The following is a 26,257-nucleotide window of genomic DNA, read 5'->3' on the forward strand; positions in this document are numbered from 1 at the left end:
GGTCACTTTTTCTGCAGAGTTACAATTTGGATATCAGACACAAGAGGGGCGTTGAAAATGCCTTAGCGGATGCTCTTTCAAGAGTATAAACTTTTTGTTTTTCCAAAAGAGTTTATTCTTAAGTGGGGGAGTGTTACGAACCGTACACTGTTTTTTCCTTGTGTGTGTGTTCTATGTTCTCTTTAGCGCTTCTAGGTGCCGCCTACTTCAGGACACTATTGGTGGATCTCCCTGTCAATCATCGTTGGTCACTTGTGACGTCGTGTGGTCTCCGCCAATGGTGATCTGTTCTGATGCCCTTAAAACGGAAGCGGCAACGGGAAGATGGAGGCTGCTTGACTTGGCGTGTCGCTGTTGTGTTGCGTTGTGTTATTTTATCCGTTTCTGCTACTACTTTAATCACTTGTGGTCAAAATGATCTGTGTAACGTTGTCTCTGGTGACATCGGTGTTCTTGTTGATGGAGTGCTTTCGATACTATTAGCCCGCTTAAGCTCCACTTAAACTAACTGCCGTCTTTCAGACAACGGAGACGTGGAACAGCCTAGTAAGTCACGTGACATACATACCTTGCACGTAGGAGTTTTCTTTATGTATTAGACACACTAGTATAGCGAAGTGCGCTAAATATGTACTTTTGTGTTTTTAGTCAGAGTAAGTTCAGGGCGCATTTGCGCTGAAGACCTTTTTTTTCACATTTTTGTTTGCTTAGTTAGAGGATTGGGAGGAGACAGTGGGGATTCTTTTTGTTATGTTTATTTCTTTGAGTTTCTAGCGCCACTTCTCGTTCCCTCTCCCGTTTGTCTTGGTTATATAATTTATTGTTGTTTATGTGACCGGGGATTTTTAATTACCACCAGGAACACATTGAGCGGTATTCACTTCTTTTGTAGTTTATTCAGATAATTCTCAACAGATATTATTTTAACACAATTCGATGAAAAGTATATGCGGCCTCAAAGCTTTCATTAGAAAAGGCGTCGAAACAAAAAAATAAATAAAATAACACAAAAATCTATTGAGCACTTCTCAAACTTTCACAGCTCTGTCTCACTATTTATCTTGCCAACATCAGCACACGGACAGTAAATATACAGCCGTCGTGAGCATAGAAAAAGGGAAAATTTAACTTAAAGAAAAATATTACAGACTGAGCAAAACGCCGCAATATTACAGAGACCCACCACGCAAGAAAAATGTGTTACTACTCAGAACAATTCGGCACCATACGGCACAATACAGCACAGTACGGGACAATACGGCAGTGGGAACACGCTGGATGGCCTCAACCATGACGCGACTCCACAGAGAGCATGCAGCTCCTCCGGCTCACTGCACGTCACACAAAAATGTCTGAAGACAAGAACGCATGCGCACCTGGCAAGAACACCTGACACACACAGCACCACCAAGTGGCCACTTAAGGGAAAGACGGGAATTTGACTTCATGGCATATCTCAAACAACCAACAACCACAAACTAGGAAATATCACCATGTAGAGAAAAGAAAAACCAAACGTCTATTTACCACCTGGTTACACCCTCCCCTGCAATAAGTCAACGCCCTCGAAGACTTACTCGTTCCACCCTTAGTTATTCATGGCACCTTGTAGGGCTTTCTCAAATAATGCAGTGCCAATGCTGGTTAACACTTGAGACACCATATCGGTGCTAACACTTACTCCATAACAAGCGGACCTGGGTGCATGGAAGGGATTCGTGTGAACACCCGCAGTTGTTCGCTTGCTCCTGCGCACAGCTGGAATTGGTCTCTCCCTTTGTCTGAAAGGATGCGTTTCGCCAAACTTCTGAGACTGCAAACACTCATCCGCAGACCCAGTATTAAGGCCCTCCCCATCAGATCCTGCAGTGCCTCTACCAACGTCCACTGAACCTGATTCTAGGTTATTTTCGTTGCTGTCAACTCCCAGCTCCAAGGTACCTGGTATGTTTACATTAATCGGAGTTTCGGTGGTCCCACTTACAGTTGGTTGTATCATCTCCTCTACTACTACCGCATAGGGCTCAGAACTCTCAGTCTCATTTACGATAGGCTGGGTTGCTGGATGAGATTTGTCTACACCCCTAGGCTTAGGAGTAGGCATAGCACCTGGGCGTAACTCCGCTCGATGAACCCTTTTTGATGGCCCACCTTCTAAGGGTTCCACAGTGTAAGTCGTACCAATTACATCCACTACCCGATACACAACAGGGCTCCAGGCATCTTGAATCTTGTTTCTACCTGGAGGTCTGTGACGCAAATATACAAGCTCACCCACGCTGACCTGGGGACAGAAGGCCTTTTCATTAAGACGAGTTACCCTCTCCAGCGCCTTATCCTCTGAGAACTCCCTAGCTTTCTCATGAGCATACTGCAGTCTCTCTTGGTGTACAGATAGCCAACCTTCCCCTTCAGAAGTCTCCCCTCCCCCCAATAATGCATCAATGGGCAGATGTGGCTGCACCCCAAAAAGGAGGTAATATGGGGAAAACCCTGTAGTGGCATGTGGAGTCACATTGTACGCATGAACTAACTCGGGCAAGTACTCAGGCCAACGCCGTTTCCGTTCTGGTGGTAGTGTGCGCAGTAAGTTGTGAAGCGTTCGGTTATACCGTTCACATTGGGCATTACCTTGCGGCCGATAAGGTGTTGTACGTGTCTTTTTGACCCCATAGAGTCTGCACAACTCTGCTATCACCTCACTTTCGAAATTTCGCCCTTGATCGGAGTGCAATCTCTCAGGAACGCCATACTTCATAAACCACTCCTTCAACAAGGTCTTGGCTGTGGTGTCGGCCTTTTGGTCTTTTGTAGGAAACGCCTGTGTAAATTTTGTAAAAACATCAGTAACAACCAGAACGTTTTCACGCCCATCAGTAGCAGGCTCTAAGACAGTAAAGTCCACTGCAATTACTTCTAAGGGCCTGGAAGCCAGAAATGCCCTTACAGGAGCCCTGATTCTAGGCTGAGGCATCTTTGTAAGGATGCACCTCTGACACTTCCTTACCCATTCCTCCACATCCTCATGCATGCCAGACCAGAAACATCTCTGCTTTAACAACCCCACAGTCCGCTCAGCACCCTGGTGCCCCATTTCATCATGCACACACTGCAGCACGCGCTCCTTTAGACACACAGGTAACAACAACTGCCAGCAGTTCTCGCCAGAAGCATTATCTACCACTCGATACAGCAGTCCATTACGTTCTCTTATAAAGTTCCACTGTTTTAGAAGACACTTCACTGTTTTGGCCAAAGTCTTTCTTTCTATGTGCACTGGTCTCCTTTTCTCGTCCCAGAACCTTCTAAACACTTTCAAAACAGGATCATTTTTCTGAAACTCAATCAACTGTTCTCTAGTGTAACCTGGAAGTGTATGAGTGTTGCCCTGAAGACTAATGACCTCTTCTGTCTCTGATGCACGTATCTGCCTCAGCCTGGAACACTCAATACCCTTCAATGCAAGCGCAGGCTCCAAAGCTGTTCCTCTGTTAACCAAGCTACAAATGGCTACACACCCATCCCAGTCACCGTCAAGATCAGATTCAGGCTCCCCTGCAAACTCCTGCCTAGACAAGGCGTCAGCTGCCATGTTGCTCTTTCCTGGTCTGTACTTCACCTCAAAATTAAAAACAGACATTTGAGCTACCCACCTCTGCTCAATCGCTCCTAGTTTAGCAGTTTGCAAGTGACAGAGTGGGTTATTATCTGTGATCACCTCAAACCATGACCCAAGCAAGTAGCTCCGGAACTTCTCAACTACTGCCCACTTAAGGGCCAGTAGCTCAAGCTTCATGCTGCTGTAATTGCGATCGTTTCTCTCAGCATTCCGTAACCTTCTACTTGCGTATGCAATAACCCTCTTCTCATCACCCTGTTTCTGATACAAGATGGCACCTAACCCATTCTGGCTCGCATCTGTCTCCAGTATAAAAGGACGGCTGAAATCAGCAAACCCAAGTACAGGTGCTGTCGTCACTTTCTCCTTCAACTGATTGAATGCATAATCACATTCCTTAGACCACAGAGCACTAAAATGACGACCACTCTTTGCGGATCTGTTTCCACTCAAACACACATTCACTAAGTCATGTAAGGGTCCAGCTATCTTTGAGAAGCCCATGATAAACTTCCTATAATAGCTACAAAAACCCAAAAATGACCTCAGATCTTTCACTGTTTCTGGAGTCTTCCAACTGCTAACTGCGGCAACCTTATCTGGGTCAGGAGAAATCCCCTGCGCCGACACTTGATGGCCCAAGAACCGCACTGAGTCTTGGAGGAAACGACATTTCTCTAGCTTCACCTTCAAGCCAGTCTCTGCCAACCGCTTCAGCACCATCTCCAATCTTTCAAGGTGCTCTTCAAATGTTTGTGAATACAGCAGAATGTCATCTAAATAAACTATCAACACCTGGAAGATTAGATCGCTCATAACAGCCTGCATGAGTCGCTGAAAAGTTGATGGTCCATTGCAGACCCCAAATGGCATCCTCTGGTATTCGAATAGACCAAATGGTGTCGTGAATGCTGTCTTATCCCTATCCCTGTCCTTCACCGCAATCTGATGATACCCCGAGGCCAAATCCACTGTCGAGAAAAACCTGGCTCCCCTGAGAGCATCAAAACTCTCGTCAATCCGCGGCAATGGAAATGCATCACGCCTTGTCTTAGCGTTAAGCTTCCTATAATCTACGCAAAGACGTAATGACCCATCGGCCTTGCGCACCAATACCACAGGGGAGGCGTAAGCACTAACACTCTCTTGTATGACACCCTTCTTTAACAACTTTGTGATGTGCTCTCTTACTTCCTGGTACTGATTTGGTGGAATGCGGCGGTAAGGCTGATTTACTGGCATGTCGTCTGTCAAGTGAATCTCGTGCTGAACTCTATCAGTATACCCCAAATCGTCATCATCTGATGCAAACACACCTGAATACTTTCCCAACACTAATTTTAACTGAACCTGTTGTTCAAGTGTACCTCCCATGATGATGCGATCCAAGACCGATTGAATGTGCGATTCAGAGCCCTGACCTACGCCCACAGTGACCCTCTCAGTGTCTGCTGAGATCCGCTGAAACTTTACTTCACAAGACGAACCTGCATCATTATCATTTGCCAAAAAGAACACGCCCACACGGACCCTGGGCTGCAACCAGACGTCCTCCTGAGACAAGTTGAGCACTCTTACAGGACACACAGGTAAGTCGGCTGTAACCACGGTAGGCACAACAACCAAACCTCCCGGTAAGGGGGTGTTTACTTGCTCTACCAACCATATAGAGTCATCTTTTTTACCGTGTCCTATCCCCTTGACAAGAACAGTAGCTGCCGACCACGCAGGCACATGAGTGGGTGTCTTACCTGCGACCCGGGCGAATGCAGCTCGTTTGATCAGTTCAACTGACTGGGCCTGTTGGAAAGCCACCTGCCAATTTGAATCAAGCTCCCCACCTCGTGGAGTGTCTATTTCAGTATAAACAATCTGTCTGCACTTACTGATAATGTTCATTCCAACGAGCACAGACACAGATGATGAACTAGGAGTTTCTTTAATGATCAAAAACCCACACTCAGGCACGCTCATCCCCATAACCTCTACGTCCAGCTCAATGTAACCCAAATAGGGAATATCTAAACCGTTGGCCGCTGTAATTTTTAGCCAACCTGAAGTGGACATTACATCACTGTCATTTCCGAACAATTTATCTCGGAAATACCTTTCGGTAATAGTACTGACCTGGCTACCAGTGTCGAGCAGACATGACACCAACACACCTCTAATTTCGAGATCCACCATTGGGCAAGTTCCAACCGCCCGTTCAAGAAACCTGTCCCGACTGGTGCCTTTCGATAGTGAGCCAGAAACTACTCCCTGTGCTGCCTGACTCAGTGCAATAGAGGGACCTTGCCTTTCTTGCCCCTCAGTTGTCCTGGCGTCACTCTTTGGTCTCCCACCCCGTCTCAATGTGCAGCGCCTGGCCACATGCCCAGTCTCGTTGCACCTAAAACAGATAGGTTCTCCCTCCTCTGTAAACCTAGGGATTAACTTGGATGAGGACTTCGGCTGAACTGCCACGGACCATCGTGCAGTCAAGTCATTGACAGCCTTAGTGAGCTCTGAAATAGTTTGCTCTTGGTCACTTATTCGCTTGTCCTGCCGGGAAATCACCTGTAAAATATCACTTAACACAGCAGATGTATGGGTTTCAGAACCAGATCTATCTTTGGTTTCCCCCAGTACTTCTGAATGGACAGGTCGGCTACCCGCAACTCTAGTTGGTTTGCTCTCCTCCATAGACCACAGAAGAGCTTCATTACGAATCTCAAGAAGGGTCAAGTGTGGCTTTTCTCTGATCATCTTACGCAACTCTCGCCTTAACACAGCGTCTCGTACACCCTCCACAAACTGATCACGCAAAATCCCCTGCTCGTTAGCCAAGCTGTCTGGTGACTGTTTTGTGATAGAGCTTAATAGACGAGAAAGAGCATGAGAGTAATTTCGAAGGTCTTCCCCCTCCAATTGCTTGCGGTTGTAAAATACCTGTAACAATTGCGTCCCACTCCGCCGTTCCCCAAATGCTTCACGCAAAAAAAATAAACAAATCACTGGCCTGTCGGGACTGGTTCCCCACACATAATCGTACCTCTTCTAGTGCAGATCCCCTCAGTAATGAAATAATAAAGTCCGCCTCTTCATCTGGTGTCTGGTCTCTGGCCCGTAAAACCCTTTCTACCTCCTCAATAAACTCCTCGACAGACCTCCCATCTTTGTTATACTCCCCGCAAAAAGGTTGAATTTGACGTTCACGAGGAACATAAATGTAAGAGCGAGTGGAAATACCCCCACCAACAGCCCTATTGGCCAAAGTGTCATTCCTGCGGTCCCTTGATTCTTGAAGTTGATCCCTCCTTTGTTCTAAGTCATCATTACCCCCAGCTTCGACAACGGGGTCTTGTTCCCCCACTGCAGACAGTTCGTCAGCGCTCGACATTTTTCACCCAAATAGGTTCAAATGAAAACTATTCGAAATTAACAACTCAGTCCCCGATAACGGTCCTTGCTGCAAACTCGTCCAAGCCTCACAGTCTTCCCAGCACCTCAGACAAACTCCACTGATGTGCAGCTCCTGGATACAGCTGCAACCTCCAAGAAGCTATCAGATCCACAGAAAGGATCTGGTCACGCTGAATAAATCTTCTTAGCCGCTGTCACTCTGGAAACTCTGATCCATCCTGCTCTGGCAACATCCGCTGTAACTGCACCCTTCCACACCAGTTTTGCTCGGGACGTCCTCCACCTCTGTAAAACATTCACCACTGCCGTATTGTCTAAACAACCTACATCGCTCGTCGCAACCAAATCAGACTGAATAAACTACCCCACTCCTGGTACCAAAATGTGTGACCGGGGATTTTTAATTACCACCAGGAACACATTGAGCGGTATTCACTTCTTTTGTAGTTTATTCAGATAATTCTCAACAGATATTATTTTAACACAATTCGATGAAAAGTATATGCGGCCTCAAAGCTTTCATTAGAAAAGGCGTCGAAACAAAAAAATAAATAAAATAACACAAAAATCTATTGAGCACTTCTCAAACTTTCACAGCTCTGTCTCACTATTTATCTTGCCAACATCAGCACACGGACAGTAAATATACAGCCGTCGTGAGCATAGAAAAAGGGAAAATTTAACTTAAAGAAAAATATTACAGACTGAGCAAAACGCCGCAATATTACAGAGACCCACCACGCAAGAAAAATGTGTTACTACTCAGAACAATTCGGCACCATACGGCACAATACAGCACAGTACGGGACAATACGGCAGTGGGAACACGCTGGATGGCCTCAACCATGACGCGACTCCACAGAGAGCATGCAGCTCCTCCGGCTCACTGCACGTCACACAAAAATGTCTGAAGACAAGAACGCATGCGCACCTGGCAAGAACACCTGACACACACAGCACCACCAAGTGGCCACTTAAGGGAAAGACGGGAATTTGACTTCATGGCATATCTCAAACAACCAACAACCACAAACTAGGAAATATCACCATGTAGAGAAAAGAAAAACCAAACGTCTATTTACCACCTGGTTACATTTATTATTTTTGTTTTCTTCAATGTTTGTTAATATTCATGGTTTGGGAGCAATAAACCTTTTGCGGTGCTAATTTGAGTGTCTCTTGTTTCTCTTGCCACATGCTAAGCTTTTTCCCTTGGTCATCTCAATGTTACTCCTTTTTAAATTCCTAGACAAAATTTCCATCAAAGGTCGTAACAATAATTAAACAGCCAAATGTTGAAAATATGACTTTAGAAGCAACCAATTTCCACACAGTAGTTACTATATTAAAGTTCTTACATTTATTTACCATACTGATTTTACTATTACTTTTATTATACCATTTCAGATTGATGGGAGCAAAATGGCTGACCTTTTACCAATTTACATGATTGCATGTTTTAAGTTGCACTTTTGGAGATTATGTAGCAAACAATCCAAGAGAGATGTAAGGAAGTAAAGCAACAAGAAAACCAAATTGGACAGAAAAGCAGTGTTTACTTTTAGCTTTACGTTTTACGTTTGGAGAATATTTCTTCTTTCCACCATTTTGTCCTCTGCTATAGAAACTCTTAAGCCTCTTAAAAGTCCTCCTCTCTACTCTTAACAATTTTTACCTTAGGAGCTGTTTTTAGGACTAAGATGTTTCATGAATCATTTTTATCTTAACTAAGATTTAATCCTAAATTTAAGGAAAAATTCTAAGAAAGTCATAATTCTAAGCATTTTCTTAGAATTTCGTCACTAGGAGCAACTTTTAGGCTGAAGAAGCTTTGTGAATACGGGCCCTGATTGATATATTTTTAATTGTTACATCCTTAATTACTACACCATGAACAGATAACGCGTTTGTCCTTGAATGCTGAGAACTATGGGATGTTAACTGTGTACAGATGAGGAGATGAGAAGACATGTTTAAAGGTCCTAGGAGGATACATAGACCAATCACTCTCCATGAAGACACAGCTGGGTTTTTGTGAGTCTGATTTCTTTATCGTGACTTTACTGTACAACATTATAGAATGGACATAAGACAGAATGTTCAAGTGGCTGGATTTTTTGCCATTAGAAAAAAGTTTTACGATTTAAAATATTTGTGTCAACACTGTCACATCATTACTGTGAAGCCTCCCTCAGATCATGGCTTTAGTGTATTGTGTATTGTAACGACATTTTTAAGGACATCATTTTATGATCAACAGAATCTGGGATTTTTGAATAGTGACAGTGTTAAGTTATTGTTTTCGTGTCAGTGTCACAGTCATGTTGTTGGTGTTGATATTACACTGTACTCTGTACATCACTGGAAACAAAATCTAGCCATTGAAGCAACAACTTTAATCAATTTATACCAAAATCTAAATTTGAGCTCTAATTTAATTTATTAATTTTGTACAGGTGCATTAATATTTAGAGAACACAGTGATAAACAACAAAAAAATCTACCTCTGTTTTAATTCAAGGTTTTCTGATTCATTCTTTCTATGTGATCATTAGAGACGCAACAGAATATTACTACATCATACAGAATGAACAGATAATGTTTTACTTTAACTTTGAGAACTATGGGATGTTACCTGTGTACAGATGAGGAGACTCCACGTTTAAAGTTTAAAGGAGGAACCGTAGACTGATAACTCTTCATGGAGACATGGCTGGGTTCTGGTGAGTCTGATCTCTTTCTCTTTAGTTTACTGTACAACATTATAAAGTGGACATAAAACAGAAATAAATTGTCTATCAATTTACATGAAATGCACACTCAAGCGTGCGGCCGTGTTTCTGGCTCTGCAAACGCGTACAAGCATTTTCTCTCTTTCTTTCTCTTTCTCTCTCTGTCTCACACACAAACACAAACACACACTCTCCTTAGGTGTGTGTACTTTTCTCACTTACCTCACTCTCAGGCCCTTCACACGTCACTTTACTTGACTCCGCCCCTCACCATAGACTTAAGCTTTAATTATTAGTTATATTTTATTGCTGCTACTCGGCTTTTCCTTGAATATTAAGTTTTGTTTTATTAGGAATGTTCATTTAAAGATGTAATTATTAAGTTTATTTAATGAAGTTTTCATCTTTATTGTCTTCATTGTTAGTTATCAAAGGCACAAAACAACCTCAAGATAAAATTAAAACCTGAAACCTGAATAAGAGCTATTGAGTAATTGTGCCAATACTAGTCTGATTAATCAATTAATAATTTCAGTAATCGATATATTTATCAATAATCACAATAGTCATTAGTTGCAGCCTTGATTTAGTGTACTTAGTGTTTTTCTGCTGCGTCACAATAATTTTTTATTTAGGAAAGATCCAATCATAGCACACGGGACAAACAACAGGCCAACAGCCTTGTCTCATTCTCTCTGCATGAACTTGGAAAAACAATACTGAAACTGTGTTTACCATGATCACACTACCCAGAATTCACAGCAGATCCACAGTGCAGCCATCTGAAGGTAGTTACTGTAAACTGTTGTATATATGTACACTCCAGTTTCTATCACGGTTGGCTTGACAACGATCTAAAATACAGGTTAAAATCAACACCTGTGTGCTGTGCTTGATGTAAGTGTGGGAGAAAATTCTTCCACCTGTTGATGTTGCTGTTAGATTAAAATATCAATCAGTTAACAAATCATTAACAAAGAGAATTAAAGAAGAATTGAAGAAGATTACGCCACGCAGAGCTGGATGAAGTAAGTCAGGCTTTTATTGCAGCAATAAGAACCCAGATGAGCCAGCCTAGCCATGCCTTGGATCAGAACCAAAGCAGTGCCAAGTCCAGACTGAATTCACAGTCAAAATCATGCTCCTTTTATACAGTTTCTAAGAGGGGGGGATCTCCAGTCTCCTCCCCTGTACCTTTACCTCGTTTGACCACAGCAAAATTATAATCCATTATAATTCAGTTTTTATCAATTAATTTTTCCATTAAAATTACATTTCTCTCATCTTGTACCATTATGTCATACACCTCGCTATCTGACTCCTCTCCATGCTCATAACTCTTTCCCTTTATATTTACACCTCGTTATGTGACTTCTTCCTGCACTTATCTGACTCTTACTATGCTCGAAACTTCTCTCCATTATAATACATCTTCTTTAATAATTATTTTCTATTATCTTTACACTTTTCATATCTTTTTTATAAAAATATAGGGGTGCCGCTTGTTTTCAAGGCTTTTTCCTTGTTTTTTCTTTGGTATGTTCTTCATTTTTCAAGAGACCAGCCATGGGTAAGCATCTCCTTTACACTATTTTACTTATTTGCCTTATTTTACCCCATTCAATGTTTTTATACATTCTATTTTATAGCCAACTGCGACTTTTCCATTGATGACTTCATCCCTTTGGATGATTCGGACAGCCAGAGCAGTTCAGACCGTGTTCCTTCTGAGGAATTTTATTTCTATTGATGCTTTTACCCTGGCCCCTTATGTTTTGTATTTTACGTTGGGCTTTTATTCTTTGTATTTTATATTATTACCATGTACATATGCCTTTTTATTCTTTGTCTACTCTTATTAAAATATTTTATTCACAAGACTAGCCCTGTGTCATTGATTTTTCCTATTTCTTATCTGCCCGTCCAGTCTGCCCACATGGCCATCTTCACACACACACACTGTCTCGCAGGGAGATCCCCTGATTCTTTTAAGTTTAGTTTCAGTGTATAGTTTATTACATAGTTTCCCGTACACCTCGTTAGCCCCTCTTTTTATCTGGTTTCTAGTTTCTTGTGCTTATCTGGTGTCTGTCACCTGATTATTTCTTCTGTCCTTGGGTTTTAGTTGGTTTTTCCAGGATTTTATCCTCCCTGCTTTGCCCTTGGTTTTTTCTATCAGTTGGTTGTTCCTGGTTAATTCTACAGTTCTCAAGAGACAGACCATGTATGAGCATCTCTTTATTTGGTAGATGCACATACTAGTTTATTTTTGTGTCTACTTTTATTAAACTCAGTATTTCTAAAACTAATCGTGTGTCTTTTGGATATTTGTCTATATTTTTACTTAGACATGTATACGTGTATCCAACACTTGTTTCAATCCTTCATTAGGCCAAGTCCGACACCTGGCACCTTATCTTGTCTTATCTGGGTCACTCTAACCCTTCTCTTACTGTTATGTTTTACAACCTGTCTGCTTTTCTCACTTAACCTTTATATTATTTCACTAAGATTAATATTATGTTGATTAATATTATCATATTGTTACATTGCTGCATACACAAATATATTTAATTAAAATATGCTTACATATTTCCCCCTCTGCGACTTTTAAGTCGCATAAAGAAAAACTCTGCGACTTTTCTTATTAATCAATTTTTCTGTCCTTCTTACATTTTTCTGTCCTTCTTACATATTACTGTCCTTCTTACATATTACCCCCTCAATCAACGGACCACCCTGAAATTAGTAAGCATAAACGTATACAGTATAATCAGGTGGAAACATATGGTGAGTAAATAAAAAGTAATAATGAGTATGTTGGTTACAAACTTGAGTAAATAGCTGGTACATATAATGAGTAATTAACGGGTATATAGCTATAACGAGTTCAGAGGTGGGCGAAAAACCATCAAGTTTAGCCAATCCAGAGGGAAAATTCCACACCTTGCCAGCATCTTATGCTCGACAGTGTATTCCTCACCTGAACTTATCCCTTTGGATATATAGCAAATATCATACATATACATTGAAAGAAGGGTCGAACATAGAATTAGGGTCCCTGTAGAACAAAGATAGAGAGTCCAGGTTTTCATTTCCCTCGTCCATTATCAGTTTGCGGTCCTCCTTAGTGTAGTCAAGGATGTGTAAATCTGTACAGGTCAGGAGGAATGATAGCGGTTTGAAAAACAGTTTGTCTCCTCCTTGACAAAGAAGATCTAACCAGTGCCCTGGCGTGGGCAATGCATCCAACATTCGTTGTGTGGCGATCGGAGTATCTGTTCATAAACGTCTTCTCCCAACCGTACCTTAGTTATGGTCTTTGATGCTGTTAGATAGACATGTTCGAATTCAATCGTCCCAAACGGTCCATACCTTTCGCCATGCTCTTTACCGTTTGCAGTAGTGCAGCAGCCAAACTTAAGATATCTCCCTAGTTGGTATGATGTCTCTAGAAGTCCTCAGTTCTCATCAAGGGAAACCATGTCCCGTGCCTTTGCTGTAACCCACTTGAGGTCCTGAGTCACTACGTCTGCCATGGTGATGAATTTCTTAGGCTGTGTTGGGTAGCGTGGATACCAGTCGACCAGATCATGTCGTAATGCTACCCATCTTTCCTGGGGGTCTGTGCCGTAGTCTGCTTCCAGATCTCGGTGCAGATCGTACAGGAGATTTTCTACTGTGGATACGGCCTTGCTTCCCCCTCTGGTACAGGTTCTATAGGGTCCATTCTTGTATCGTCCTTCTCTTCTAGCTTGATTCCACCTTCTTCTGAACACTCGAATAAATACCCAATCACCAGGCAGCACTGTTCTTTCGTCTGTCTCCTCTGCGTCGTTAGCTGGTCTCTGCCTGTTGTCATCAAGCACTGTCGCTCCCTTAACCTGTTGGAAAATAACTTTGTGTATTTCAGATTAGTGTTTTACATAATGATCAAGTTCACTTTGTAGTTATTCGTGAGATAGACCTTTATAGGGTCCTCGAACAAAGGATGTCAGCATTGGTCTGCCAGTAAGCATTTCATACGGTGTTAAATGTGTGTTTTGGTTAGTTTGCTATCTCATGCACATTAGAGCTAGCGGTAAAGCTTGTGACCAGCTCATACCTGTATCTGCACATATTTTAGCCAATTTCGTTTTTAGAATGCTGTTCTCTCTCTTTCTACCATCCCCTGAGATTGGCGCAATACACACATCCGAATCTACGCTTGATGTTTCTGTATTACCTTGTTTGCAAAGTACTTTTCGTTATCTGAGCTTTGGGTGTCTGGGATTCCAAATCTTGGTATTACTTCTCTACATAGGAATTTTACTACAGCAGTTGCATCCTCCTTAGCTGTTGCTACAGCTTCTACCCATCTGCTGAATATATCAACAACCACTAAGATGTATTGTTTTTCTTGGAACCTAGGCTCACCCATGTCTACAAAGTTACACATTATGTGTCTAAATGGTCCGTCTGGTTCTGGAATATGTTCTATTGGTGATGTAAAGTGCTTTTTATTGTTTAATCTAGCAAAGATGTCACAGAACTGTGATAGCGATTGATGAACCATGGGGCCTAAATAGGGTGACCACCATTCCTTTGGATTCTTTTTATCACTTCCCCTCTTGCTACATGATCTTTACCATGAGCTTGTTTTATCAAGGTTATGAGAAAACTTTGTGGAGCAAAACAACGCCCATCTGCACTTTGCCATAAATTAGTTATTATTTTTATTCTGGCTTCCTGTTTATCTGTTTTACTGCTGGTTTCTTTGCTACTTTATCTGCTGCTTCATTTCCATCACTAACAAAAGTACTATCTTTTCTATGTGCTGTACACATTTGACTATGGCTAGACTTGATGGTATTTTGATTGCATCTAATAGCTCTGCTATTGCTTCTCCATGTACTACTGATGTTCCGTCTGCTCTTTCATAACCTCTTTGTGCCCATATGGGGCCATACAAATGGCATATTCCATATGCGTAAGCTAAATCAGTATATATAGTGCATGCTTTTCCTTCTCCTATCTTACAGGCGCCTGACAAAGCTAACTGGGTACAAGGTAGTGGCACATGTTCTGCTTGTACTATTCTAAATGCTTTTCCATATAGAGCTGGTGTTACTATTGCATAGCCTGCTTTATTGCTATCCCCATCTCTAAAACACAACCCATCTACAAAAAATATACAATCTGGATGTGACAGAGGTTGATTCTCTAAATCTTGGCGTGTCTATATATATATATAGTTAACTCAGGTGCAGAAAGTATTACATAATATTCTTTTCTTCTAGCATTTGTAATTACAAACTATGGCTGGTCAGGAGTGCATGTAATAGGTGGGTGGTATACGACTGGATGTCCCATGGTAATTGATGAGATTTGTCAATAAACAAATGCTGCTGCTCGGTAGCAGAGTGGCATGCCTTTTCCAATTATCAAGCGCTGTACTATAATAAGCGATTGGTTGCTTGCTAGGACCTTGTTGTTGAGTCAGAACCCCCGTGGCAAAACAGCTACACTCTGAGACATACAGGTGGAATGGCTTATTATACTCTGGACTAGCGAGTGCTGGTGCTGTACAGAGTTCTCTCTTTAGCTGTTCAAAAGCCTCCAGTGCTTCAGGTGTCCATTCTAACACTGCACTATTTTTTTGTCTGTTCAGCTGCTTTAACTATTGCTCTCAATGGATCACAAATCCAGTCTCTACTAAATCCTACCTAGAAAAGACAGCATCTCTTTTACAGTCCGTTGTTTAGGGGCTTTTAATATTGCTTCTATATGTTCAGGAGATATGTGTCTAGATGTTCCTTTCAATACTCTGCCTAGATATTCTACTTCCAACTTTTCTCTACTAGCTTTGTTCATTTTCACATGTAGTGGAATACAAACAAATGCTGAACATAAATCTATGACAGTGTGCCACTGAGTATCTTCTGGTATATTAGACAGTGGTGTGTGAGGATCAGGCATTGCAGGCAATTCTGCTTCTACAATTTTATTTATGGCTCATAATTCATGCACAAGTCTCTATTATCTAAGTTGGGCTTTCTGACAGAAAATATGGGAGTATTACAAGGACTTTCAGTGGGCATTAATACTCCAGCTTCTAATAACCCATCTATTGTAGGCTTAATACCTGTTATAGCTTGAGGTGTCAGTGGATATTGTCTTTGATGAGGCAATGTTGCATTTGTCTTATTGTTATTAACGCTTGTCCTCCAGCCTTAACTAATCCTACCTCTGTGGTATGTCTTGTCCATAGTTTCTCTGGGATTGTTTTCAGCTATTCCTCCTCTATTGCTAATTCTTTTTTATCTATCTGTCCTGCCATCTTAAATGACATTTGTGTGTGCAATGACAACAGAATGTTACACATCCCCCTCTGAGGGTGTGTTGACAACAGCATGTTCCCATCTATCTCTGTGTGTGTTACCCTCATTCTAATCCTAAAAATGTTTTTTCAAAAAAATCTTTGATCTTGTAAAATATGTACAGAAGGATTAGAGGTTTGTTCCCACCTAGTCACTTCAGCTGCTTGCTTGATCATCAGTCATAGTTCTTTAGATTGTGTTTTCTTCTCCCACTAGCAGAGAAATGTGAGGTGCTGTGTTAGATACTTAATGCCAGTGTTCCAGTTGTTCAGTCAAATGTACAGTAATGGCTGCTCCTGCGGCACCTAAGATTATGTCTCCTAGGTGATAGAGTCTTCCATAACATCGGTCCACAGCTGTGCATATTCTTCATCTTGACTTCCTGTGTCATAATACATGATTTCTGTGCAATGGCAGGGTCACTCTTCTGCAGTCTGGTCATCGTTGCGTGCGTTCTCCACCTCTTGGGTATGTTTAAACGCTGCGTCTTGAAGTGCTCATCCGGTCTTTCCTTTCTGTTCTTTTTATTGCATCTTTTTTTTAGGTTCAATGATCATGAACCCTTTTACTTTCCTTTTCACTCGTTCCTTCTGAGCTCTTTCGATTATCTTATCCTCCTCGGTTTCTACCTCTTCTGTGTCACACTTGTGACATGGCGATGAGCAGGATTCTCTGGGACATACGTCTGTGTCTTCCCTTTCTTCTCTGTCTTCTTCTTCTCTTTTTCTTTCCTTCATGGCACATTCCACTTGTTCCATTATTCCTTTGTCAGATATGGCTTGCCGTTTATCTCCGGGCCCTTTTCTTTTCCTCAGGTATTGTTTACTTTGTTTTCTCATTCTCTCCAGCTCCTCATTCTCTGTTAGCATGTGTAACTCTGTTTCTTCTTCTTCACTCCATTCTTTTTCGTTGTCACTATCATGCCTGGGAGTTGTTGACTCTTGTCTTGTTTATTCTGTTTGTCTGGGCATCCACTCAGAGTCAAATGACATCAGTTTTTTTTTTTCCTCTTTTTCTTCCAACACATGTCCTTCACCTCCCCATGTTCCTTTATCTTGTTCATGCAGCTCCTGTAGTGGGTACATTTCCCTATTCCTCTGTTGTATGTGTTCCTCAGTGTATGGTGGTGGTCTCTGAGTTTGTCTTCTCTTTTCTTTCCTCATGAGCTTTTTCTTTCCTGTCTTCGCTCCCTCCTGACTCCTGTTCCTCTTTCTCTAACTTTGTTTCCTGTTTTTCTTCTTCAGTTTGTCTTCTTTTATCCTTTTTTATTCTTCCTTTTTAAACCATTCAACAATGTCCTTTTTTTTTTCTTCTTTTTTTTCTACCCTTTCCTGTAGTTGTGTATCTGAGCATTTTTTTTTTTTTTTTTACTTCCATACAACATTCTTCATTAAAAGTTCCCTGTTTAAGCCATTGCAATTCTCCTGATGTCCCGTCATGCCAATTTATCATGCACTTTCTAATATTTTTTCCATCTTCTTTATGTTTAGTTATAATTTATGTCTGCAGGTGTCGCTGGCTTTGGCCATGCGTTTTTTTTTTTTTTTTTTTTTTTTTACTGCAGGGTAGCTTCCCCATCACACACCTCTGTCTTGATCTATGGTGTAAATTCCTGTGCCTCTTCCCTATAGCTCTCTTACTGTGTACTTTTTAGCTGCTACCGATTTATAATAGCTGTTGTTGTTTTTTTCATATATATATATAGCCTATATATACACATACATACACACATACATACATATACACACATACATACACATACATACACATACACATACATATTTAAGCATTAATATTCCACTGGTGTCAATATCAGAGGCATAACTATCTTGTCAAGGGTCTGAAAAATTATTCTCCCGTCTGGTCCCACATGTATTAACGCAAGTTCACTATTGTTATTAATCACCCACATACAACTCAGCACTACCGGACCTGCCTATGCTCTTATTAATCTATATCTTTTTACTTTCCAACCTCCCACGCCTTCCTCTAAACGCAATATATCAAAATCTGGGTATGCTTGCAGCAGTGAAATGAGCGGTGTTAAACAAGGAAGTGGAGGGAGTCCACTTATTCCTCCAAATTCTATCATACTATTTATTACTTTTAAACGAATCTCTCTAAGAACTAACCCAATAAAAAAATCATTTCTCCATCCTAAAATATGATGTAAGTAATAAAGTGTGTGTTGCTGTCAAGATCTAACACAACAGGTCTTAATGAGAGCCTATGTATCCACTCTCCCTTGTCACACTCTTTTTCTAAAAGTAAATCCTTCTCAGGATTATTCAATAAACATCTATATCTTTCACTCTGATCTGACTCTAAAATTCTAAACTCCCGTTCGCGCTTAGTTAAAACTTCTTCTTCTCTTATCTGCTCATCCCAGTTAATTTCTCTAACTCCACTTATTATGTGATCTCCTCCATTTGTTATATTTAATATTTGTTTTATGTGTAACCTAGGTACATTTATTACTTTATGCACTATGTTTATTGTTCTTAGTATTGTGTCGTTGACTACACAACACGTAAAGTTACCTTTTATATCTTATTTAAGCTTATCATTAATAACTAATATGTTGCTGCGCATATGTACACTAATCCAAAAATATTATTATTTTATAATACTACTATGCTGGTACATTCAACACCTGTACCACTTTGTGTTACAGAGGAAGCTTATGTCACAGTGAGTTCTATGTCTAACCATATATGTACCATAACCACACGTTTTCTTTAATACTATAAATATTATATGTATCACTTATATGCTTTTATCTTATACGCTATTATTTAAACTTATTATTATGTATTTCTTATATTTATTAAAACCAGGGACGTTTCTAGGATTTTCCGTTAAGGGGGGCTCAGCCCCCATAGATGTTTAACACATATTTGGCTTGTTCATAATCAGTACTCAAATAAGTCTTCCTGATCACACATGCACGCACACACACTGTTTACTGTATAAACCTTTTTCTATGTACAGGTACAATCAGAAAAATGTAACCAGAAAACAGCATATAACTTTAAACTTACATTGATTAGCAAAATAAACAACACACCTATGAGGCTGGACAATGGAATAAACTGTGTGGATGCCAATTGTGTCAAACATTTATCTGTTAATCATTTTCAATGTTATCATTCTTTTTTTGTTGTTGTTTCTATTCATTAAAAAGTAACTTTTTTTTAAATCAAAGTGACAAAAACCCTACTCTAAGACTAATAAATGTATTTTACGATTTGGGACATTATTTAATACAATACATTTTTTACAAAAAAAATTATTTTCTATCTCTGTAAATCACACTGCTATGCAGTTAAACCGAGTGCACTGAATGCTGTCTGTCAGTATTTTTAATCATTTATGTTCATAACTCTATGGTAGTTAATGCCATATGCACTGTGCAATGTTTTATATAGACAGTCAGGTTTTCCAATTAAAACAGCGACGGCATGATTGTTGTATAAAGTAGACTATAGGTTTATAGAGTGTGTATTAAGGGCTTCATTTTCACTAGAGGAAACAGCTGGTGTGATGAGGGTGAACACAGCAGGATTTAACTGATTAATCCCTCATGATATTTAGTAAACTGTATTTATGAAAAAGGACTGAACTGATGCAGATATAACAATTTATGGAAAAACACACACTTGACTTAATCCTCCCTCTGTGATGGCGAATTAAAGACCCGCTGAAAGACGCGAAGGAGCCGAAGTCTGTCACCGCTTTTATATCAAATTTAAAGGGGACGATGGGCGACCAGCAATGTGTGTAAAGTTTATAAAGAATTTTTAGGGGGGCTGAGTACAAATGTTGGCCTAGCGACGCCTATGCTAATAATTATAGCAAGTCAGAAAATCCAAAAAGGTGTTTTTGAATTCTTTTATCTTCTCATTAAGTTATCTCTAATATCGTATCACTTACTATATTCTTACACATACACATAAATTCAGGACTGTGCACATAAATTTAATGCACGCACACTTTTAAAGGACACTCACAGATACAAAAGACACACAGCACAAGCGTTTTTCTACTTTTCACAACAGTTTTTAACAATTTGAGTACTCAAAACAACATCAACAGTAAAACCTTTTATCACACAACACAACCTGGGCCCAGAAAACTTCAATACCACCTGTAGGAATTTTCAAATAGCAATCTCCTTTCGTTCCCTAGCGATACCTCATATATATGGGTTCTAACCCTAGGGAACGTGATTGCAGCACTGTTCCTAGCGATACCTCACACAAGTGGGTTCTAGCCCTAGGACTCGAGATTACAGCACAACCACCTACAGGACTTTTTCACAATGACCACCTGTTCAGCTCCGCGTCTTAGAAACACCTCGCTTTTTAATAAGTTCTATACCTAGTGGCTTATTACAGGACTTTTTCCACCTGCCACGTCTGAGGATTTGCTTCCGTCCTCTACTTAGTGATCTGCAGGACTTTAAACCATCTGGGTCCAGCCCCACCTGTTGGCGAATCCTCGTGTACGGGCTCTAGCCCCAACACGGTGGCGTTACCTCAGATATCTTATACCATATATCAAAACGGACCATCTGGGTCCAGCCCCACTTGTTGGCGATTCCTTATATACGGGCTCTAGCCCCAACACAGTGGCGTTACCTCAGATGTCACACAACACAAAAAATAGTAAAGAGAATATAAACAACAAAAATAAGAAAACAAAAACTTTTGGAGATCTCCCAATTCTTTGTTACTTCATCCAGTCTTTTTATAATAAAATAAATGTAGCGCTTATTTGATCAATATTAGCAACATTCAACAAAATGTGTTCAATATACCTTAGGAGTTACTCCCTCCAGCCGGAAACACGCACACTAACAGACCATGAACTTCCAATGCAGAAATTTGATCAAACAGGTTTTCTGCTTACCTTTTCTATGCCGGCACAAGTTAATGGTCTGTCAGCCCGCGGTGGTCCCAGGTCCCCAGAGGGGTCACCCCTCAACGGCAATCGCAGTCGGGGGTCACCAATAAATGTGGGAGAAAATTCTTCCACCTGTTGATGTTGCTGTTAGATTAAAATATCAATCAGTTAACAAATCATTAACAAAGAGAATTAAAGAAGAATTAAAGAAGATTACGCCACGCAGAGCTGGATGAAGTAAGTCAGGCTTTTATTGCAGCAGTAAGAACCCAGATGAGCCAGCCTAGCCATGCCTTGGATCAGAACCAAAGCAGTGCCAAGTCCAGACTGAATTCACAGTCAAAATCATGCTCCTTTTATACAGTTTCTAAGAGGGGGGGATCTCCAGTCTCCTCCCCTGTACCTTTACCTCGTTTGACCACAGCAAAATTATAATCCATTATAATTCAGTTTTTATCAATTAATTTTTCCATTAAAATTACATTTCTCTCATCTTGTACCATTATGTCATACACCTCGCTATCTGACTCCTCTCCATGCTCATAACTCTTTCCCTTTATATTTACACCTCGTTATGTGACTTCTTCCTGCACTTATCTGACTCTTACTATGCTCGAAACTTCTCTCCATTATAATACATCTTCTTTAATAATTATTTTCTATTATCTTTACACTTTTCATATCTTTTTTATAAAAATATAGGGGTGCCGCTTGTTTTCAAGGCTTTTTCCTTGTTTTTTCTTTAGTATGTTCTTCATTTTTCAAGAGACCAGCCATGGGTAAGCATCTCCTTTACACTATTTTACTTATTTGCCTTATTTTACCCCATTCAATGTTTTTATACATTCTATTTTATAGCCAACTGCGACTTCTCCATTGATGACTTCATCCCTTTGGATGATTCGGACAGCCAGAGCAGTTCAGACCGTGTTCCTTCTGAGGAATTTTATTTCTATTGATGCTTTTACCCTGGCCCCTTATGTTTTGTATTTTACGTTGGGCTTTTATTCTTTGTATTTTATATTATTACCATGTACATATGCTTTTTTATTCTTTGTCTACTCTTATTAAAATATTTTATTCACAAGACTAGCTCTGTGTCATTGATTTTTCCTATTTCTTATCTGCCCGTCCAGTCTGCCCACATGGCCATCTTCACACACACACACTGTCTCGCAGGGAGATCCCCTGATTCTTTCAAGTTTAGTTTCAGTGTATAGTTTATTACATAGTTTCCCGTACACCTCGTTAGCCCCTCTTTTTATCTGGTTTCTAGTTTCTTGTGCTTATCTGGTGTCTGTCACCTGATTATTTCTTCTGTCCTTGGGTTTTAGTTGGTTTTTCCAGGATTTTATCCTCCCTGCTTTGCCCTTGGTTTTTTCTATCAGTTGGTTGTTCCTGGTTTATTCTACAGTTCTCAAGAGACAGACCATGTATGAGCATCTCTTTATTTGGTAGATGCACATACTAGTTTATTTTTGTGTCTACTTTTATTAAACTCAGTATTTCTAAAACTAATCGTGTGTCTTTTGGATATTTGTCTATATTTTTACTTAGACATGTATACGTGTATCCAACACTTGTTTCAATCCTTCATTAGGCGAAGTCCGACACCTGGCACCTTATCTTGTCTTATCTGGGTCACTCTAACCCTTCTCTTACTGCTATGTTTTACAACCTGTCTGCTTTTCTCACTTAACCTTTATATTATTTCACTAAGATTAATATTATGTTGATTAATATTATCATATTGTTACATTGCTGCATACACAAATATATTTAATTAAAATATGCTTACATAAGTCACACTCGTGTCTAATACCATTCAGAAGCACAGTGTGTGTGTACTGGTGGTGTGATTTTATATTAATTAAAATAAATAAATAAAACTAAATAATATACAGTGGTGTGAAAAACTATTTGTCCTCTTTCTGATTTCTTATTCTTTTGCATGTTTGTCACACTTACAGTAAATGTTTCTGCTCATCAAAAACCGTTAACTATTAGTCAAAGATAACATAATTGAACACAAAATGCAGTTTTTAAATGAAGGTTTACGTTATTAAGGGAGAAAAAAAACTCCAAATCTACATGGCCCTGTGTGAAAAAGTGATTGCCTCCCTTGTTAAAAAATAACTTAACTGTGGTTTATCACACCTGAGTTCAATTTTTGTAGTCACCCCCAGGCCTGATTACTGCCACACCTGTTTCAATCAAGAAATCACTTAAATAGGAGCTACCTGACACAGAGAAGTAGACCAAAAACACCTCAAAAACTAGCCATCATGCCAAGATCCAAAGAAATTCAGGAACAAATGAGAACAAAAGTAATTGAGATCTATCAGTCTGGTAAAGGTTATAAAGCCATTTCTAAAGCTTTGGGACTCCAGCGAACCACAGTGAGAGCCATTATCCACAAATGGCAAAAACATGGAACAGTGGTGAACCTTCCCAGGAGTGGCCGGCCGACCAAAATTACCCCAAGAGCGCAGAGACAACTCATCCGAGAGGCCACAAAAGACCCCAGGACAACATCTAAAGAACTGCAAGCCTCACTTGCTTTAATTAAGGTCAGTGTTCACGACTCCACCATAGGAAAGAGACTGGGCAAAAATGGCCTGCATGGCAGATTTCCAAGGCGCAAACCACTTTTAAGCAAAAAGAACATTAAGGCTCGTCTCAATTTTGCTAAAAAACATCTCAATGATTGCCAAGACTTTTGGGAAAATACCTTGTGGACCGACGAGACAAAAGTTGAACTTTTTGGAAGGTGCGTGTCCCGTTACATCTGGCGTAAAAGTAACACAGCATTTCAGAAAAAGAACATCATACCAACAGTAAAATATGGTGGTGGTAGTGTGATGGTCTGGGGTTGTTTTGCTGCTTCAGGACCTGGAAGGCTTGCTGTGATAGATGGAACCATGAATTCTACTGTCTACCAAAAAATCCTGAAGGAGAATGTCCGGCCATCTGTTCGTCAACTCAAGCTGAAGCGATCTTGGGTGCTGCAGCAGGACAATGACCCAAAACACACCAGCAAATCCACTTCTGAATGGCTGAAGAAAAAGAAAATGAAGACTTTGGAGTGGTCTAGTCAAAGTCCTGACCTGAATCCTATTGAGATGTTGTGGCATGACCTTAAAAAGGCGGTTTATGCTAGAAAAACCTCAAATAAAGCTGAATTACAACAATTCTGCAAAGATGAGTGGGCCAAAATTCCTCCAGAGTGCTGTAAAAGACTTGTTGCAAGTTATCGCAAACGCTTGATTGCAGTTATTGCTGCTAAGGGTGGCCCAACCAGTTATTAGGTTCAGGGGGAAATTACTTTTTCACACAGGGCCATGTAGGTTTGGATTTTTTGTCTCCCTAAATAATAAAAACCATTATTTAAAAACTGCATTTTGTATTTACTTGTGTTATCTTTGACTAATAGTTAAATGTGTTTGATGATCAGAAACATTTTGTGTGACAAACATGCAAAAGAATAAGAAATCAGGAAGGGGGCAAATAGTTTTTCACACCACTGTACATTGTAGTTATGTCTCTGCAGGGTCTCACTAAAATGCCGATGTGTCCAGTCAGAGTGAGAGTTTAACACCCTGTGGTAGTGATATTGCAGTCGTTGGATATGTTGCCATTACAGATAAAAATTAATATAATACAATTTAATATAAAGTGTTTTGTGTCGACACTGCCTGTTCATTATTGTGAAGCCTGTCTTATATCATGACAATTGTGTATTGTCTCATGACTACTGTTAACTTTGTAACTGCACTTTTTAAGGACATCATTTCACAATGAACAGAATCTGGGATTTTTGTCAGGTGATGTCTGTGTTAGTTATTATTTTCATGAATAATCACTACAGATATTAGATACATAGGACATAGTAACTTACTGCTTTTCTGAGGACGAGGTCTCATTTTCTGTCTCCAGATCAGGGCTCTCCATGTTTGAATATTAGTGTATGTACTGTACTGAGAGCTTATGGACACACTGCTGAATCCTGAAGATGCTGATCTCTACTGCATATATACTGAAATAAATTACACCCCTAAAAACACAAAAAATCATGAAACTAATAAATATCTTCTTGTTTTAAGGAAATTCTATTTAGTCAGATATAATCACAGCAGAGGGATTATGAATGTTATGCAGTGTGTCATGTCATGCAGGAACAAAGAGAGAGAGAGAGAGAGAGAGAGATTTCTGTTTGTGTAGTATATAGGGAATATATGTAACTTTTTAATTGAACTTTTTAATTAAACTAATTAAAGATTATCCAGGAACAGTAGGAAGTAGGAAGAAGAGCAGTTCTTTGGTAAGAAAATCAATAGAAATAACCTGTGATCAACAGAAAACGGTACAGAAATAACGGTAAATATATAATACCCGCGCGCTGCCTTTCCTGGACTTCTGCCAAAGTCAGATCTTCTTCTTCTTTGTCTTTCGGCTGTTCCCTTTCAGGGGTCGCCACAGAGAATCATTTGCCTCCATCTAACCCTATCCTCTGCATCCTCTTCTCTCACACCATCTAACTTCATGTCCTCTCTCATTACACCCATAAATCTCCTTTTTGGTCTTCCTCTAGACCTCCTGCCTGGCAGTTCCAACCTCAGCATCCTTCTACCGATATATTCACAATCTCTCCTCTGAACATGTCCAAACCACCTCGATCTGGCCTCTCTGACTTTATCTCCAAAATCTGCCAAAGGCAGATCTTAAACTTTATTATTCTTATGTTCCAGATTATTAAATCTAAATTTACACAAACATAGTTTAATTAATGATAAACAGAAGAGATAAACTTGAGTATATAACACACACAGGAGATAAACAGTTCAGTTCCGCTGACATCATGAAGTTTTACTGCTGTTTTTACACAATAACATACAACATGAGTTTTATAATAAATATAAACTCATTATTCCGATATAAAGTCGTTCCTGATAAAGAAATCACTTTTACTCAGCAGTCCCTGTTGTGTGACATTAATATCACTGTTTCTGCCTGGAGTTAAAGTTTATTTTATTTTATTTTTTCAGCAGAAACAAAATGGACTCTGCGAGAGAAACACTTTCACTTCCTCAATCATGTGTCGTTCAGGGAATCGGTTCTTTGAGTCGACTAATTTGGATGAACTCACACCACTGCTTTCTTATTTTTATCCTAATGTGACACAGATCAGGGCCTATATTCACAAAGCTTCTTAGAATTCTCTCAGAGAGCTCCTATCT

General features: G+C 40.1%; 1 protein-coding gene across 1 annotated transcript in view; it reads right to left on the reverse strand.

The window, feature by feature from the left end:
- LOC128515593 (NACHT, LRR and PYD domains-containing protein 3-like) overlaps positions 1-26,030 on the reverse strand; it is a 252,939-nt gene extending 226,909 nt beyond the window's left edge. Inside the window, exon 1 of the mRNA XM_053489678.1 lies at positions 25,983-26,030. The gene's annotated coding sequence lies outside the window, so the exon portion shown is untranslated. The remainder of the gene's footprint in view (positions 1-25,982) is intronic.
- Positions 26,031-26,257: the final 227 nt, after the last annotated feature.

Source organism: Clarias gariepinus, chromosome 28, assembly GCF_024256425.1.
Source record: "Clarias gariepinus isolate MV-2021 ecotype Netherlands chromosome 28, CGAR_prim_01v2, whole genome shotgun sequence".
NCBI lineage: Eukaryota > Metazoa > Chordata > Actinopteri > Siluriformes > Clariidae > Clarias > Clarias gariepinus.